Here is a 17,188-nt window from a genome sequence, read left to right as displayed (position 1 = left end):
TTCTCTTGATTATCCAACCAGCAGCCAACCCACAACTGACCATGGATGCTTGAAAGAGTCCAGCAGAGACTAGCTGAGCTCACACAGGTAAGAACTGCCTAGCTGATCCAAATCATGAACTGAATAAAAAGTTGTTATTTGTTTTTTTGTTTGTTTGCTTTTTGTTTTTCATTAAAACTCCTTTAATGAGGTGAGGAACTCTTAATGGTAAACTCAACAGCTGAGTAACAGGATGACGGTGCAACAGTAGTTAAGAGTTGTTATTTGAAGCCATGAAGTTTTGGAGTAGATTATTACACAGCAAAAGCTAACTGATATAAGCAGCAAATTGTATTAGTGTTCCAGGTACTGTGAATACAAGATAAACAAAAGTAGATAAGGCCTTTGCCCTCAGCTGGTGATAAACAAAGAAATAAATGAGGAAGACAATTTCAGAGAGTAATACACAGTGTGAAGGAAAGGAAACAGGGAGATGTGACAGAGTGACTGCCTAGGGTTGGGATCTAATTTAGATATTGTGGCCAGAAAAGAATTATTTGAATAGCTGAAGTGTGGGCCAAGATCTGAATGATAAGGAAGAGCCAACCATGTGAAGGTCTAGAGATATTTGTTCCAGACAAAGGAAACAGCAAGTGCAAAGGCACTGAGGTGGGAACACATATTAAAGGGACATAAAAAAGGTCAACAAGGCTGTAATATAGTGAGCAAAGAAGAGACTGAGTGAAAGATTATAAAGTCAGGGAAACAGACCACATGGGAGGACTTGGACTATAATTAATGTATTAATTACCTTAATGCTTGTGCCATATCTCATTCCTGTCCTTTATATTTGTGGACTAGGAGCTTGGAGTTTTAAAAGACTCCTATGGGAAGGATCCCTCTTCCCTCTAGCATTTGGGCTACAACTTCCTATGATCTGTTTTCATCAGTCAGATCCACCTGCTTTCCATCTTCTCAGATTGTGTCAAAATGTCCTCCAGCTGCCTGACTTTCTAGTTTTCTAACATTATTACGGATTAATTCTTTTTTAAAGAAGTACACTTGATTTACAATGTTCTGTTAGTGTCAGGTGTACAGCAAAGTGATTCAGTTTTATATATACATAATTTATATATATATATACATAATTTTTCAGATTCTTTTCCATTATAGGTTATTGCAAGGTATTGAATATAGGTCCCTGTGCTATATGTAGGTCCTTGTTGTTTGGATTAATTCTTTTTAAAACACAGGATTGTTGGTGTTTTGTTTTCTTCTGTTTTGTTTTTACATTTTTAAGGAACTTGGTATATGTCAGTCCTTAATTCAATCTTAAATTGAAATCTTCTTATCTCATTTTTAAATTTGTAGCTCTGAGCTCATCTTAATCTCCTTTTGTTATCCTATATTTTTCTCTTTGTTTCTTCTCCTTTCAGCTTGTCTTCAGAGTGGCTGGTAAGAGGTGAGGCCTCAATAGGATATTTGCTTACTACCCAATAAATATTTATTTGGCATCTTTTACCTGCAAACAAAATTGAGGCCCTTCTCCCCCACCAGTTATCCTTGCAGGCACCTGCCTTCCTCAGTTCCAGCTGAGTTGAGGATAGCTCATCAAAAAAACCTCATGCTGGGACACTAAGGAAACACAAGGGTTAATTCTTCCCTGTCCCTTAAATTTCACTGGACCCGTCAGGTGTTTCATTTCCTAGGGAGGTGTTGCTTTTGATATGTCAGAATTCATATGCCAAAAATACGTATTTTAACTCCCTGGTTTCCTTCCTTCCTATCTATCTACCTATCTATCTATCCATCCATCTATTATCTATCATATATCTATATATCTCCATTGAATTTGGGGTGCCATAAGTCAATAGGGGATGGCACATAGGATGTCGTACCTGGAAGTATGGACCACATAAACCCATTGAGAACAGAAGACCCTTTGCCCTTGCAAACCAAGAGTTTGCTTGGTAGGCATTTGTAAAGTTTCCAGGCACAGAAATCTTAACTCATCTCCCTAAAGCAAATAAATATACTTTTGTACAGAGATTAGAGTACTTGAAAGGTGATATTAGCTATCATCTTCAGAGCCCAGTACACACTCATAATATTTTATTCCACAAATCTGTTGGGTCCTTTGCAAAACTCCAGAGTAAAATAAAAAAATGTTTGCCTGTCCTGTTGTTGCCTTATGGGAGCTACATTCCTTCTCTTAAACCCAGAATCAGGACGCCAAACCATCTTGAAGAAAGAGAAAAGGAGACCAACATCCTCTTCTCTGCCTCAGGGCCATTGCATGTGCTACTTCCTTTGCCTGGGACACCCTACTCCCTGCTCCTCCTCCAAGTCTCTTACTTATCCTGTCTCTTACTTACACTTCTGGTCTCAGCTTGTAAGCTGTTTGCTCAGAGAGGCCCTCCTTTCTTGCTTTTCTAATCTTCCCTTCCCGCCCCCAATATAGAGGATGCTGCTGATGCCCTGCCCAGGTCCCCCTCACTGGTGGGGTGAGCATCCCTCAGTTGATGTGAGTATTCATTGCTAAAAGGGAGCTGCCTTGCCTGGGAAGTTACTCCTGGCCAGCAGTCAGTCAGTGGCCAATGACTGACCAGGGTACAAAAGGCCGGCTGCCTGGCCTCAAGGTGGACCAAAGACTTCCAGGGTATCGAGCTGAAGTTAGTCTCCAGCTGAGACCCCAGCTTTGCTTAGTTTTCTTCTCCTGTCTTATCCTACTTCCTTCACACCCCCTCCACAGAGAGCACTCCCCTAATAATTCACTTCCACCAAGATCACCATCTCAGGCCCTGCTTCTAGGAATCCTGACTTCAGCCACTTAGTATGCTTTATTTAAGAGGTTTATCCATCTACATAACTGAGAACAACTTTTCTCTCTGATCCCTGCACCTGTAACCACGATGGAGATTCACGTGGGCAGACTCATATGTGAATAACATCCCCAGAACTGGCCACACAGTAGCCCCCTCTCCCCAACCCCTTCCCAGACTGAGGCCCCTAAGAGCTTCTCATCTGGGAAGTGGAGGTGGGGAAAAAAAAAAAGAGAGACACTGCACACAAGCAATTCACCCTGGAGGCTGTGCTGACATTGCAGAAGCAGAGCTGTTTGTCTGACCTGATAAAAAGGGCTGTATTTTAGAGGCTTTAGTGAAATCATTTACTCTAAAATTCAATATAAATGCTACTCTGTGTTAATCTTTAAGAACCAACAAGTCAATCCCAGATCTGTTCTTTCCCTGAAATGAAACGAATTTGGTTAAAGACAGGGGTTTTTTGAGTTTATTTACCAGAAAGTTCAAAGTTCAAAGCCATGATTAAGTATCTTCTCCCCAGTGTAACCCCTTGGGAGAAACAGTAACAGCACAAACTAATAAAACATAATGAATTCACCGTTAAAGAGCCTATAGAGACACTGACTAATGGCATGAGACCCACAGAGTAGCTTAGAAATGCGTTCATATGCAAATATTGTTAAACGCCAGTCCCTTGTCACTTACACATCCAGTACTTAAAATTTAGACTATTTGAAAGTGACTCTGAGATGTAACGATTGTGAATTTTTGAGTGGCAGGGCGGGGGGTGGGGGCACGAACTTACCTCACACATGGAGTTGGATGCTGAAGCTGTAGATGGTAAGTGAACCAACTGACCACTCGGCATCTACTTGGCACGTGTGTAGAAACTCACACGAAGGGATTTAAAATCGTTACAACTGTTACTGTTCCTAATGGAAGTGCAGAGGCGGAGGAAAGGAACGTCAAGTAGGGATCTGAGGACACCCCAGACCAAAAGTCTTGCAGCTGTCAAGTCTTAGTGCATCCATGTCAGTCACTATGGTGTCTGCCTTAGAAACTGATTTTCCAAATGCACAGTTCAGGAAACAAAGGGACTAGCCTTCCGTCTTATGGAAGAAGATAGAGCTTAGACATCTGTTGAATTAGAATTTGAAGATGGCCAAAGTGGCCATTCTCCCTCTGATTTCCCCAACTTCCCCACCTGCAGTTCAAGAAGCCATCTCTTTACAGCCTCAAGCAGGCTCATTCCACTCAATCCCTTTGCAGTGTAGGTTTGCTTTTCCTTCTGCATCTTTCCTTCTTTTGATGGCAGCATTATCGTCTTAGTTGCTGAAGTTTCAAACCTTGGCCCCTATACCTTTAGCCTTATTTCTTCTTTTGCTATATTATCTTCAGGGCCAGTACCATCCATAGTCTTGGCTGTGATTCCTTGACTTCCTCTTGGGATGTGACCATCACTTTCATACCACTTGAGTCCTTCACGGACCTGGCCACACCTTGGATCTTTGTATTACTCTGGGTCTTCCTCCTCTAAGAGCATGATTGTGGGGACTGACTGGGAGAATTCTCTACTTTGGCTCTACTACCTACATGTCCCCCTACACCAGCTTGTGCTGACTTTTTTCTTATCACTTGAAGCATGTGAGATTAACTGTTTTGACTCTTTTCTCTTGTTTTAAAGAAAACCACACCAAGATCTATGTGTTTCCTCCCAGAAAGGATAGAGATATGCAACAAGGAAGGGAAAAATGTGTCTGCAAATCTGCACCTTGAAGCCCCATGTATTTAAAAATCATTCATGTTTGCCTTTTATATTCCTATAAAAATGTATAGAGAATCTTATCCCTCCAAATTCCAAATAAGGCAAAAATCTTGTGTTTGGACAGCACCAATCAAAGAGGAGGAGACCCTCTCTCCCTGCTGCCCATGAGCAAAGGCTCAGCTACAAGGTAAAACAATCACTCTGAAATATGTTCCACCAACAGATGAACCATAGTAACTCTGGGGCCCAGGGCTGTCCTGACTATAAGCAGAAGACAGGAATAGTGTAGGTTATAATATCTGAATAATACCTGGCTTTGGGTTTGATAGATAAAGCCTTTAACCAGTTTTATTCTTTTAATGTCTCATAATGCTTATTTCATTTCCATCAAATGGAATAAAAGCATGCTATTGGCTGGTGAGAAGATGTAACCCCAATGTTGACCTACCCTACACCTAGTGTGAATTCTGAAATCAACTCCACTGGTCATAGCAGCTTCTCCTTCTACCTCTTTGCCTCTATTTTCCCCTGGAACCTACTGTCTGTCTAGCCCAGGAGCTCCAATCTCACAGCTCTCTGATCTCACTTGTTTCAGCCCAGAGTCAGCCGCTTCACCGGTTCTTATAAACATCCACTGCCCTTGCCTCCATGAACTTCCATTATTCCTGCCTTCCCATCCTCAGCTGTGCCACTCACTACTCCCTTCAATATCTAGAAGGTCAGGCAACACTTAGTAAAATCATGAGAGGTATTTGTTCTTTATCTACTGGGTCCTTTGATAGCTCTAACATCCTTGATTCTTCCTTGGTTGACTCCATAACATATTCTTAAAGGACTTCAAACCTATTCGACTCTGATCAAAGGACATATTCCTTTCCCAACACCAAACCCTGCAAAATCATATTTTGTGGGGACCAAGTCCATCCAATGTGAGTTTTCTCAAAATCTTTCCTATCTACATCAAATTTATATTTGTATTTGCCTCTCTTTTTTCTTTCTCACCTCAAGTAAAGAAATTTCCTTTGGCATTATCTAATAAAGTTGAAAATGTACATGGCCTATGACCCAATGGTTTTTTCCCTATCTATTTGTCTCCTAGACCATTTTCCTATTGACCTATTGTACTTACTTTTTAGTGGATCTCTGTCTTTATTAGGGGGCTGAGACTGTAGAGAGAGCTATGCTAATTATGTATGCCCCTTTCCTCCAGAATCTAAACCTTCCCCAAAATAGACACAGAGGTCAGCCACTGTCATCATGGAGCTCAGAGTTCAGTAAGGAAGGTGGGGTATAAATTATAATGCAGCATAAGTGCTATAATGGATGTCTACTCAAGGTACGCTCATGACACAAAGAAATGTATTAACTCTCTGTGGGTGGAAGCAAAAAAGCATTATAGACAAGGTACAGCTGAGCCAGGTCTTAAAGAATTAGTAGTTGAGTAGACAAGATGGGGAGGTATCCATTCAATATTTGTCAGATCAGTAAATTAAGGGCATATCACACAGAGAAAGCAACATGTGCACCAAAAGTGACAAAGTTTAAACAGCTTAGTCTCTTCAGGAAAACTGCCGACTCGGTGTAGCTAAACCAAGAGGGAGGAAGAGAGTGCGGGCAAGTGGGCCTGAGAGCTCAAAAAATAAAATAGAGTATACCTAAGAAAAATGAGATGAAGGAAGTGATATTGATAAAAGCAGAAATTATTGGTTTGAAGGGCATAAAAACAGTAGAATTAACTAATTCCAAGAGTTGTTTTTACAAAAGAAAGAAAGAGCAAGGGAAAAGAGAGGGCCAGAGACAGGAAGGATAGGAAGAAGGGGTGGAGGGAGAGAGGATAGACAAAGGTCTTGCAAGTTTAATCAAGGGGAAATGGAAACTACATAGAAAGTTAATTTACTGAAGATATATTTACAGAGTGCTTAATACTTGCCAGGTCTTGGAGTAGGTGTTGGAGACAAAACAGCTGTATAAAGAGATATGTTTTCTGCCTTGGAGAAGCCGAATTTTGGATGAGGAAGCACTTCTTTAAACATATAATTATCAGATGAAAATATAACTACCAATTGAAAGTGGTATGAAGGAAAAGTAAAGAGTCCAATGAGAGGTTATAGCAAGATCAAAAATTAATGTGGGGCTGGGTGCTGGATCATGAAAGGCTTTTTGAAATTGTGACATTTATGCCAATGTCTGGTGAAGGAGAATGAGTTAACCAGGCAAAAAGTGATTGGAAAAGCAATCCAGGGGCAAAACCAGCCTGTGTGAAGGTCTTGAGGTAGGAAAGAACATGGTCAAGTTCAAGTAACTGGAAGAAGGTTGGGGGGCTGCAGCAAACAAAGGAAGCAGAGAGTTACAAAGACTTATAGGTAGGATGACAGTCCCAGTTTGACCAGGACTGAGGGGTGGGGGTGGGTGCTGGGTTGTGGGAATTTCCACTTTAAAACTGGGACAGTCCCAGGCTAACCTAGATGAATTGGTCACCTTATTTACAGGCCTTATTCAACATTTTGGACCTTAGCAGAAGAACAATATGGTAGCCATAATCAAGGCAGCCATAGTGAGGATGGAGAGAAATGAATGGATTTAAGAAATATTTAGAGGTAAGTTGATAGAACTTGATGACTAAATGATAGCCAGGGAAGGAAATAGGGCAGAGGGAATAATCAAGGGAACAATCAACAGACAATTTTTGGCTTTAGAAACCAAAGGAATATGCATAAAAAAGGAATAAAAGCACCAGAAAATGACACTAAATTTGTTCACTGACATCAACTGTCAAATCAGAGCTCCTGATTTTACCACCATTGAGCTATACAGAAATAAATTTTAGTACCCTCCATCTCTTCCATCCCTGGGGTTGAAAAGGAAACTAGGCCTGGTGGAAACCCAAATGTGCTCGAGAAAGAATTTGGAAGTCAGTTTCAACCTTTAAAGAAAGGGAGTGTTCCTCACCCTAGTAAGGGGGTATGACTCAACATAATGAGGAAAGAAAAGGAGGAAGCCTTTAATACAGAGTGCATTCATCTTGCATTCGGATGGCACGTCAAGGAATGTATTACTCTTGCTCCTCCCCCCACTCCCAACTCGCAGACTCCCTTATTTAACCCAGAGGAAATTGCAACTGAATTATGAAGTCCTTTCAGAACTAGACATTTGACACATCTGTTACAGAAGCCTTATAAAAAGCACACTGGATGCCTGTAAATTTTATAATTATGTTAATTCAAACTCAAAGACACTCCCATGAATTTTAAAAAAAAATATTTCCAGCTCAAATCTCAGAGTTTGTTCTGCCTGCCATTGAGATATGGGGAATATTTGCTGTATGCACTAAATTCTTTTCTTTAACTGCCCATGTCAGGAGAGCACAGGACTGGAATGAAGATGAGCACAGTAGACCAAAGATGAGAGTTTATTGAACACGTAGATTTAATCCAGGTTCAAAAGCACAATCCCAGTGAGATCTAAATCAGGTATCTGGACAGGTGAGAACTTGCTTTCCAATACGCCTGAATCCTCAATGGAAGGATGCTTTTTTTTAGACATGGGAGCAGAATGCCAAGTCTGGGATGGGCTACCAAAATCATTCAGCCCAAACTTATATCTACAGTTTGTTTTTCAAGCATTCATTTACTCATTCATTAATTTAACAAATAGTTATTGAGCACCTACTGTACATGAGGCATTCTTCTAGGAATCTGGGATATGTTCATGAAAACAGATACAAATCCTTCCTCTCATTGATTTTAGATTCTAAAGAAAGGATTCAAGTAATAAACAATAAGAATAAGCAACATACGTAATGCATGAGTAAGTTATACAGTACCATCTGGTGGAAGGTGAAAACAGTTCCATAACAAAAGAAAAAGGAGGGCAGGATAAAAGAGATCAGAGTGATTGTGAGAGGAGGGGCAGGTTGCAATTTAAATAAGATGGTTGAGTAGCTCTCCTTGTGAAGACGACGTTTAAAAACATATTTGAAAGAGGTGAGGGAATCAGCCATGGGGACCTTTAGGAGGAGAGCCTGGTTGATTGTTGTTGGTTTTTTTCCTCCACATAGTCCAGAGTCATCTAAAATGGGACTTTTAGCCAAGTACCCCCCTAGGCTCAGAAGCTGGGTTTTGCTTGTGTCCCACCCATAAGTCATGTGACCTGATCAATTTCATCTGTAATACTCTAAACTTAGCCCACCACCCTTACAATTTCCATGCTTCCAGAGCCTCCTCTGCAGCTCTTGCTGTGTTGTAGCTTGACAGAATGCCTTGAACTTGTCTGTTTGGGTGTTTATCTTCGGTACAAGGCAGTAGAGAAGCTCAGAGATTAGGGCAAATCAAATTAAAACCTGACTCTGCCGCTTAACACTGACTGTCCTTGGGCAAGTTATTTAACCTCTGTGAGTCTCAATTTTCTTATCCATAAAGTAAGATAATAATATCTACTAAGTAGAGTTGTCATTAGTATTACCAGAGAAATTGTAGAGTGCTTAGCATAAGTGCTTGGCAAAACAGTAAGCACTTCATTAAAGCTAACACTTCTTGGTGGTACTCATATCACAGCCATCTCTTTGGAGGCAAGCTCCCTCTTGTCTTCCATTCTAGTTTACCAGTGTCCACCTTAGAGCCTGGCATGGGTAAGTATGGTTATGAGCAATGGAATCCAGTTCTTCCAAGACTACCCAGAAAAACATGCCTGAAGCCCCACTGGAGAACTCGCCCTCTGTACCTGGCTGGTAAATAGCCATCCACCTATTCACCAGGATGAGAAGTTTAAACACACACACACAATAATCAGATTTTATCCCTCTTTTTTTTTTTTTTTTCCTGAATTTACTGTCTTGGGAAGAGTGGAGTAACCAGTTAAGGGAAATATTTGGCAAAGTTTTTCTTTCCTTGAAACATGCTATTAAAGGAGACTGTTTCTTATCCAAATTATAGTATTTCTTGGTCCTTCTTTGTTTCAAAATGTATTCTTTGTCTAAAATTAAAGCATAATGATAATAATAAAATTCATTCTCTGGTGTATCAGGCTGCAAGATAAAGGTAGGATGTGATTCTATATATAGAAGGGCTTCATAAAGAGAATCAAATCTCTGATCCCAAATGCCTTGCAGTGTGGATAGAAAGTTAGGTACCAAATTAAAAAGATTTTTCCCAAGTCTCCTTTCTTACTGCATTTTAGAGTTTCAGAATTATAACATCATGGTGCTCAGACTCTGTTAGTAAGCATTAGTCTCTGGTGGCTAATGGGCAAAGTCCATAATTACCCCACCCTTCTGGATGTCCCAGCAGGAAACAAGTGGTTATGACATGCAGACATCTCTGAAGTCTCTTAAGGTTGAGAGGCTCTGGGTGGAAACCACATGCTGGGCCAAGGAAAGTGGCAATATGATCATTCTTACTGTGAGCTGATATGGAAACAGATGTTAAGGAAAGAGATCATGGTTATCTGACACTTTTCTATATCCAAGTTTCACAAGCTTTGGTTTGTGAACCAAATCCAGCCTATTGCCTGCTTTTGTAAGTAAATTTTATGGTTGCTTGTAGTGGTGACTCCTTTTCTTTTCACATAGTCTCCTGGCTTGTCAAGTATGCGTCCACAGCTGAATAGAAATCCTACCAATCTTCTGCTTTCCTGGTTGAAACCCATGATCTAGAAAAGACGCTGGCAAACTATAGCCCACAAGCCAATTCTGGCCCATTGCTTGTTTTGTCAATAAAGGTTATTGGAACACATACACACCCATTCATTTATGTATTGTCTGTGAGTGCTTTCAAGCCATAATGGCGGCATTGAGTAGTTGCAACAGGGGCCTGCTAAGCCTAAAATATTTATCATCTGACCCTTTACAGAAAGTTTTGCCAACTCCCCATTCTGTATGAATAAATTTTTCTGAAGAATTTGCACCCAGAGAAGCTTGTGAAAGAATTAAATCATCACCCACATATGGCAGTAGACACCTGTATTCACAGTCAGGCAAATCTGGGGACTGGCCTTGGGCCTCAAAGCAGCAACTTGTAGCAGCAGAAAGCCATCACCTCTCACGTTAAATTAAGGCTGTGGATGTGAAACGGATGGGTCTGGTGGGTTTGTTGGTATTTAATTTTTTCCAATTTTTTCCTTTGTTTTACAACTGTGTAAGAGCTAAAAGAATAAGGAACTTTTAACTGAGACATCTATTTGTAAATATTTAATTTATATTTGAATAAAAATAACTTAAGTGACACTAGAACTTCTGGAGAAGGTTTGTAAGGGGATCTGTACATTTCTCCGGTTTGAGAAACACAAGTGAAGCAACTTTTCCTGTTGGTTGAGGAGCCAGTGGAAAGAAGTAATGGGGGAAAAAAATGGGTGTAGACAACTGTTTTGAAAAATTTACTGTGAAAGTCAGAGTAATATTAGCAATAGTGTGCAGGGGAGGGTGAGATTCAAAAGAGGTTTTTTTGAGTACTTTTTTTAATAGAAGAGGTTTCTCTATTTAAATTTCAAAGGGATTCTTGTTGTCAATCATTGATCTGTTTACTGTCCTTATAATTTTCCAAAATGTCGTACAAATGGAATCATATAGTGTGTCCCTTTCTGAGTATGTCTTCTTTCACTTGGCAAAAAACACTTCAGATTCATCTGTGCGGTTGTGGGTACCAATAGTTCATTCCTTTTTATTCCTGAGTAGTAGCCCATCATATGGATGTACAACCATTTTTTTAACCATTCACTACTTAAAGGGCATTTGCATCATTTCCAGGTTTTGACAGTTATAACGAAACCTGTAATAAACATTCACACACAGGTTTTTGTGTGAACATAAATTTTACTTTTTCTTGGGGAAATCCCTGGGAGTGGCATTGCTGAGTCATATGATCATTGTATGTTTATCATAAACTGACAAGCTGTTTTCTAAAGTGGCTGTACTATTTTGTTGAATTTAATTTTTTCAAAAATTAATGAATGAACTCAGTTTTTTCCCCTTAAGACTGCTTTGGCTATTCGGGGTCTTTTGTGTCTCTATACAAATTTTAAGATTTTTTGTTCTAGTTCTGTAAAAAATGCCATTGGTAGTTTGATAGGGATTGCATTGAATCTGTAGATTGCTTTGGGTAGTATAGTCATTTTCACAATATTGATTCTTCCAATCCAAGAACATGGTGTATCTCTCCATCTGTTGGTATCATCTTTAATTTCTTTCATCAGTGTCTTATAGTTTTCTGCGTACAGGTCTTTTGTCTCCCTAGGTAGGTTTATTCCTAGGCATTTATTCTTTTTGTTGCAATGGTAAATGGGAGTGTTTCCTTAATTTCTCTTTCAGATTTTTCATTATTAGTGTATAGAAATGCAAGAGATTTCTGTGCATTAATTTTGTATCCTGCAACTTTACCAAATTCATTGATTAGCTCTAGTAGTTTTCTGGTGGCATCTTTCGGATTCTCTATGTATAGTATCATGTCATCTGCAAACAGTGACAGTTCTACTTCTTCTTTTCCAATTTGTATTCCTTTTATTTCTTTTTCTTCTCTAATTGTCATGGCTAGGACTTCCAAAACTATGTTGAATAATAGTGGTGAGAGTGGACATCCTTATCTTGTTCCTGATCCTAGAGGAAATGCTTTCAGTTTTTCACCGTTGAGAATGATGTTTGCTGTGGGTTTGTCGTATATGGCCTTTATTATGTTGAGGTAGGTTCCCTCTATGCCCACTTTCTGGAGAGTTTTTTTTAATCATAAATGGGTGTTGAATTTTGTCAGAAGCTTTTTCTACATCTATTGAGATGATCATATGGTTTTTATTCTTCAGTTTGTTAATATGGAATCAGACTCCATGACTTCAGACTATACTACAAAGCTACAGTAATCAAGACAATATGGTACTGGCACAAAAATAGAAATATAGATCAGTGGAACAGGATAGAAAGTCCAGAGATAAACTCTCCCACCTATGGTCAACTAATCTGTGACAAAGGAGGCAAGGATATACAATGGAGAAAAGACAGTCTCTTCAATAAGTGGTGCCGGGAAAAGTGGACAGTTACATATAAAAGAATGAAATTAGAACTCTCCCTAACACCATACACAAAAATAAACTCAAGGGCGTCCCTGGCGCAGTGGTTGAGAGTCTGCCTGCCAATGCAAGGGACACGGGTTCGAGCCCTGGTCTGGGAAGATCCCACATGCCGTGGAGCAACAAAGCCCGTGAGCCACAACTACTGAGCCTGTGCATCTGGAGCCTGTGCTCCGCAACAAGAGAGGCCACGACAGTGAGAGGCCCACGCACTGTGATGAAGAGTGGCCCCCACTTGCTGCAACTAGAGAAAGCCCTCGCACAGAAACGAGGACCCAACACAGCCGCAAATAAATAAATAAATAAATAAATTTTTTAAAAACAAAAAAACTCAAAATGAATTAGAAACTTAAATGTAAGACTGGACACTATAAAACTCTTAGAGGAAAACATAGGAAGAACACTCTTTGACATAAATCACAGCAAGATCTTTTTTGATCCACCTCCTTGAGTAATGGAAATAAAAACAAAAATAAACAAATGGGACCTAATGAAACTTAAAAGATTTTGCAAAGCAAAGGAAACTGCAAACAAGACGAAAAATCAACCCTTAGAATAGGAGAAAATATTTGCAAACAAATCAACGGACAAAGGATTAATCTCCAAAATATATAAACAGCTCATGCAGCTCAATATTAAAAAAACAAACCACCCAATCCAAAAATGGGCAGAAGACCTAAATAGACATTTCTCCAAAGAAGACATACAGATGGCCAAGAAGCACATGAAAAGCTTCTCAACATCACTAATCATTAGAGAAATGCAAATCAGAACCACAATTAGGTATCACCTCACACCAGTTAGAATGGGCATCATCAGAAAATCTACAAACAACAAATGCTGGAGGGGATGTGGAGAACAGGGAACCCTCTTGCACTGTTGGTGGGAATGTAAATTGATACAGCCACTATGGAGAACAGTATGGAGCTTCCTTAAAAAAACTAAAAATAGAATTACCATATGACCGAGCAATCCCACTACTGAGCATATACCCAGAGAAAACCGTAATTCAAAAAGACACATGCACCCCAATGTTCATTGCAGCACTATTTAAAATAGCCAGGTCATGGAAGCAACCTAAATGCCCATTGACAGACGAATGGATAAAGAAGATGTGGTACATATATACAATGGAATATTACTCAGCCATAAAAAGGAATGAAATTGGGTCATTTGTAGAGACGTGGATGGGTCTAAAGACTGTCCTACAGAGTGAAGTAAGTCAGAAAGAGAAAAACAAATATCGTATATTAATGCATATATGTGGAACCTAGAAAAATGGTATAGATGAACTGGTTTGCAGGGCAGAAATAGAGACACAGATGTAGAGAACAAACGTATGGACACCAAGGGGGGAAAGCGGTGGGGGTGGTGGTGGTGGTGGGATGAATTGGGTGATTGGGATTGACATATATACACTAATATGTATAAAATGGATAACTAATAAGAACCTGCTGTATAAAAAAATAAATAAAATAAAATTCAAAAAAAATTAGTGAATGAAATTAAAATGCATAAAAATATGTATAAAATAGATAACTAATGAGAACCTGCTGTATAGTACAGGGAACTCCACTTTGCTGTACAGTAGACACTAAAACAACATCGTAAAACATCTATACCCCAATTAAAAAAAAAAAAAGCCAAAGACAAGAACCTGTAGAGAGGAACAGAGGGAAGATACAAAATGCAGTGGGGATAGGTGAATATTAAAGATTCCAGAAAAAAGAGCAGGATGCGATCCAGAGAACAGGCTGGCCTTACCCAGAGAAACATCACCTTTCTCAGTGTGAGAGGAGAGAGGACAGGAAGGTTGAGGCAGACGCTGGCTTGTTCTCAGAGCTGAGAGGTAGTGTCCATCGTTGAAACAGAAGCTAGCAAAAGGGGAAAGGAGGTCGAAGTTCGAGAAGAGTGGAGAAGATTTAAAGCAATCTTTGCAGAGTGTGGAGAAACAGGCTGCCTAGAGACATGTAGTAAGAGGTACGGGCGGCATTGGGCTGGTAATCAGTGCTACCAATCTGCTTGTTTGGAACAAAATGAGTTTATGATAGCAGCCAGAGAGTATCCAAAAGGCTGATAATTAATCTCAAGCTGGACAGACAAGAAAATGAAGACAGTGGGGGATGATGGATAGGAAGAAAGTAACAGAGTTGTTTCAATTATTAAGCTATTGTCTCAGCTTTCAACTCACCTGGAGTTGGCATTGGTACTCTGAAAGTGACATTTGGGCATGGCCAGCTGGCTTCCTATTAGACTCTGCTGAGAGAGAGAGAGAGAGAGAGAAACTAGAGGGTGATTGCAAGGCTGGAGGTGGGAGGAGGGACTTGTTTGTCCCTGTACGCCTGTTGTTCCTGCGACCATCACCCTAGCAATGCTTCTTCACATTGGCAGTGACACTTCCTTCCTGAAGCAGCAGCTGAAGCCAGTTTGGAGCTTTTCCAACACTCTCAGAACTAGCTTCATGACATCCTCTCAAAGACAGCAGCCCCGGGGCTTCCCTGGTGGCGCAGTGGTTAAGAATCTGCCTGCCAATGCAGGGGACACGGGTTCGAGCCCTGGTCTGGGAAGATCCCACATGCCGCGGAGCAACTAAGCCCGTGAGCCACAACTACTGAGCCTGAGCATCTGGAGCCTGTGCTCCGCAACGGGAGAGGCCGCGATAGTGAAGAGGCCCGCGCACCGCGATGAAAAATGGCCCCCGCTCGCCGTGACTAGAGAAAGCCCTCGCACAGAAACGAAGACCCAACACAGCCCAAAATAAATAAATTAATTTATAAAAAAAAAAAAAAAAAGACAGCAGCCCCAGCCAAGCAGTGCCCCTCTTCAGAGATCTGGGACCCAGCACCAGAGGACCCCTCCTCCAAGCTTCTGTGTTTTAGCAATTCCAGCATCTTCTCTCTGTTTCTTCTTTCTAGTGATGCTAGCTGCTTCCTGCAGTGACACCTGAAAGTTAGAGAGTTTTGCCTTTTCAGTTCTTCGATACCCGTTAGCACTTTTTCATATTAAATTCTTTCTGCTCAACTAACTCTGTGGTGCTTTCTCTTGAACGAGCTCTGAGGGATACAGGAAACATTGAACTAGAGGTACCTAAGAAGTGCAGGAAGAGTAGTAATAAAAAAAGTTTGAGGAAGTAAATTGGAAGGATAGAAGGTCTGCATGCTTGAATTAGGAATTTAGAATGGAAGAGGTTGGGAGTGAAGACAAGGCGAAGGGTGCTTTGGCCAGAGTGGATGGCTGAGATGGAGGGGAAGGTTATTAGAGATGAAGAAATCATAGAACTGAGGATGCATTACAAAGCCATTGAAATCAGCCTAGATGCTGGCAAGGGCTGGGATGGAAAGGAAGAATGTGTGACAAGAATTAAGTAGAAGGTGGTCAAAAGGTACAAACTTCCAGTTATAAGATAAATAAGTACTTGGGATGTAATGTGCAACATGATGACTATAGTTAAGACTGCCGTATGGTATATTTGAAAGTTGTTAAGAGAGTAGATCTTAAGAGTTCTCATCACAAGGAAGAAAAACCTTTTCTTTCTTTCTTTTTTTTTTTTGTTTCTGTAAGAGATGATGGACATTAACTTACTGTGGTAATCATTTCACAATACATGTAAGTCAAATTATTATTCTGTATATCTTAAATTTATACAAAGCTGTATGTCAACTGTATCTCAATAAAGCTGGGGTAAAACTGGGGAGAAATTAAATAAATAACAAGGCAAGGTCCAACATGTCATTAGATGAACGGGATATGGAGGGGATAGGGTGTCAGAATTGAGTGACTTGAACTTTAGAAGAATAGCTTGTTTTTTACTGAGATTAAGTTATAAAATTTTACTGAGAGATATGCAAAGACTTGAATAAATGAAAAATATGCACCAAAAACCTGAAGGGAAAGACTCTGTTATCTCCAATTATTTCTAATCTTAATCCCAATGGAACTTCTTTAGACCTTGATTCTCATCTATAGGAATATCATGGCAGAAACAAATAAAATTTGGGGGGGAAAAAGGGTAATGAATATTCAATAGATATTAATATGTACTATAAAGCTAAATTATAAAACAGCAAATTGATGACAAAGGAATACACAGATAACAATGGAACAGACTACAGTCTAGAAATAGATCAAAGAAAATTACATGGAAGTTTAGATGATAAAGGTGGCATTTCATATTTTTGGTGATAATAATTTGAAGACAATTGCTTAGCCATTTGGAAAAAAATATTAGACTTATACAGGTCAATACATAAAGGAAAAAACCCTTTCTTATTAAGTAATAGAAATAAGGTTAACAATCAGTGGAAACCGACTCAGTCTTGATGCCTTAAGCGTGATATTTTGTGTACCCTCTGTGGGCCCTTGGCTACTGGTATGGCATCCAAAGGCAGTCCCTTTGGTCAGGAATCTTAAAATTGCAAGTGACAGAAAACTAAACTCAAGCTGGCTTAAGATAAAAAAGAATTTCATATATACAACTTAAAAGCCCAAAGATGTAATTGGGATATGGCCTCTTCAAGAATCTGAAATTGTGTCATTAGAATCTGTTTCATTCAATCTCTGACTGCCACTCTGTTGGCTTCATTGTCCAGTT

The 17,188-nt window shown here is 39.9% G+C and overlaps 1 protein-coding gene across 3 annotated transcripts in view; it reads right to left on the bottom strand.

The window, feature by feature from the left end:
• The window catches only part of HS3ST4 (heparan sulfate-glucosamine 3-sulfotransferase 4), a gene marked incomplete at its 5' end in the record, with an annotated part of 758,541 nt that overhangs the window by 440,186 nt on the left and 301,167 nt on the right, over positions 1-17,188 (bottom strand). The window contains one exon of one of the 3 annotated variants that reach the window (XR_014236116.1): positions 3,589-3,715. The exons of the other annotated variants lie outside the window; for them this stretch is intronic. The remainder of the gene's footprint in view (positions 1-3,588; positions 3,716-17,188) is intronic. 3 annotated transcript variants of the gene reach the window in all.

The sequence above is a fragment of the Balaenoptera borealis genome, assembly GCF_965194805.1.
Source record: "Balaenoptera borealis genome assembly, chromosome: 16".
NCBI classification, from domain to species: Eukaryota; Metazoa; Chordata; class Mammalia; order Artiodactyla; family Balaenopteridae; genus Balaenoptera; species Balaenoptera borealis.
Note: the sequence above shows the minus strand (reverse complement) of the source record. Positions and strands in the feature narration are given on the sequence as shown.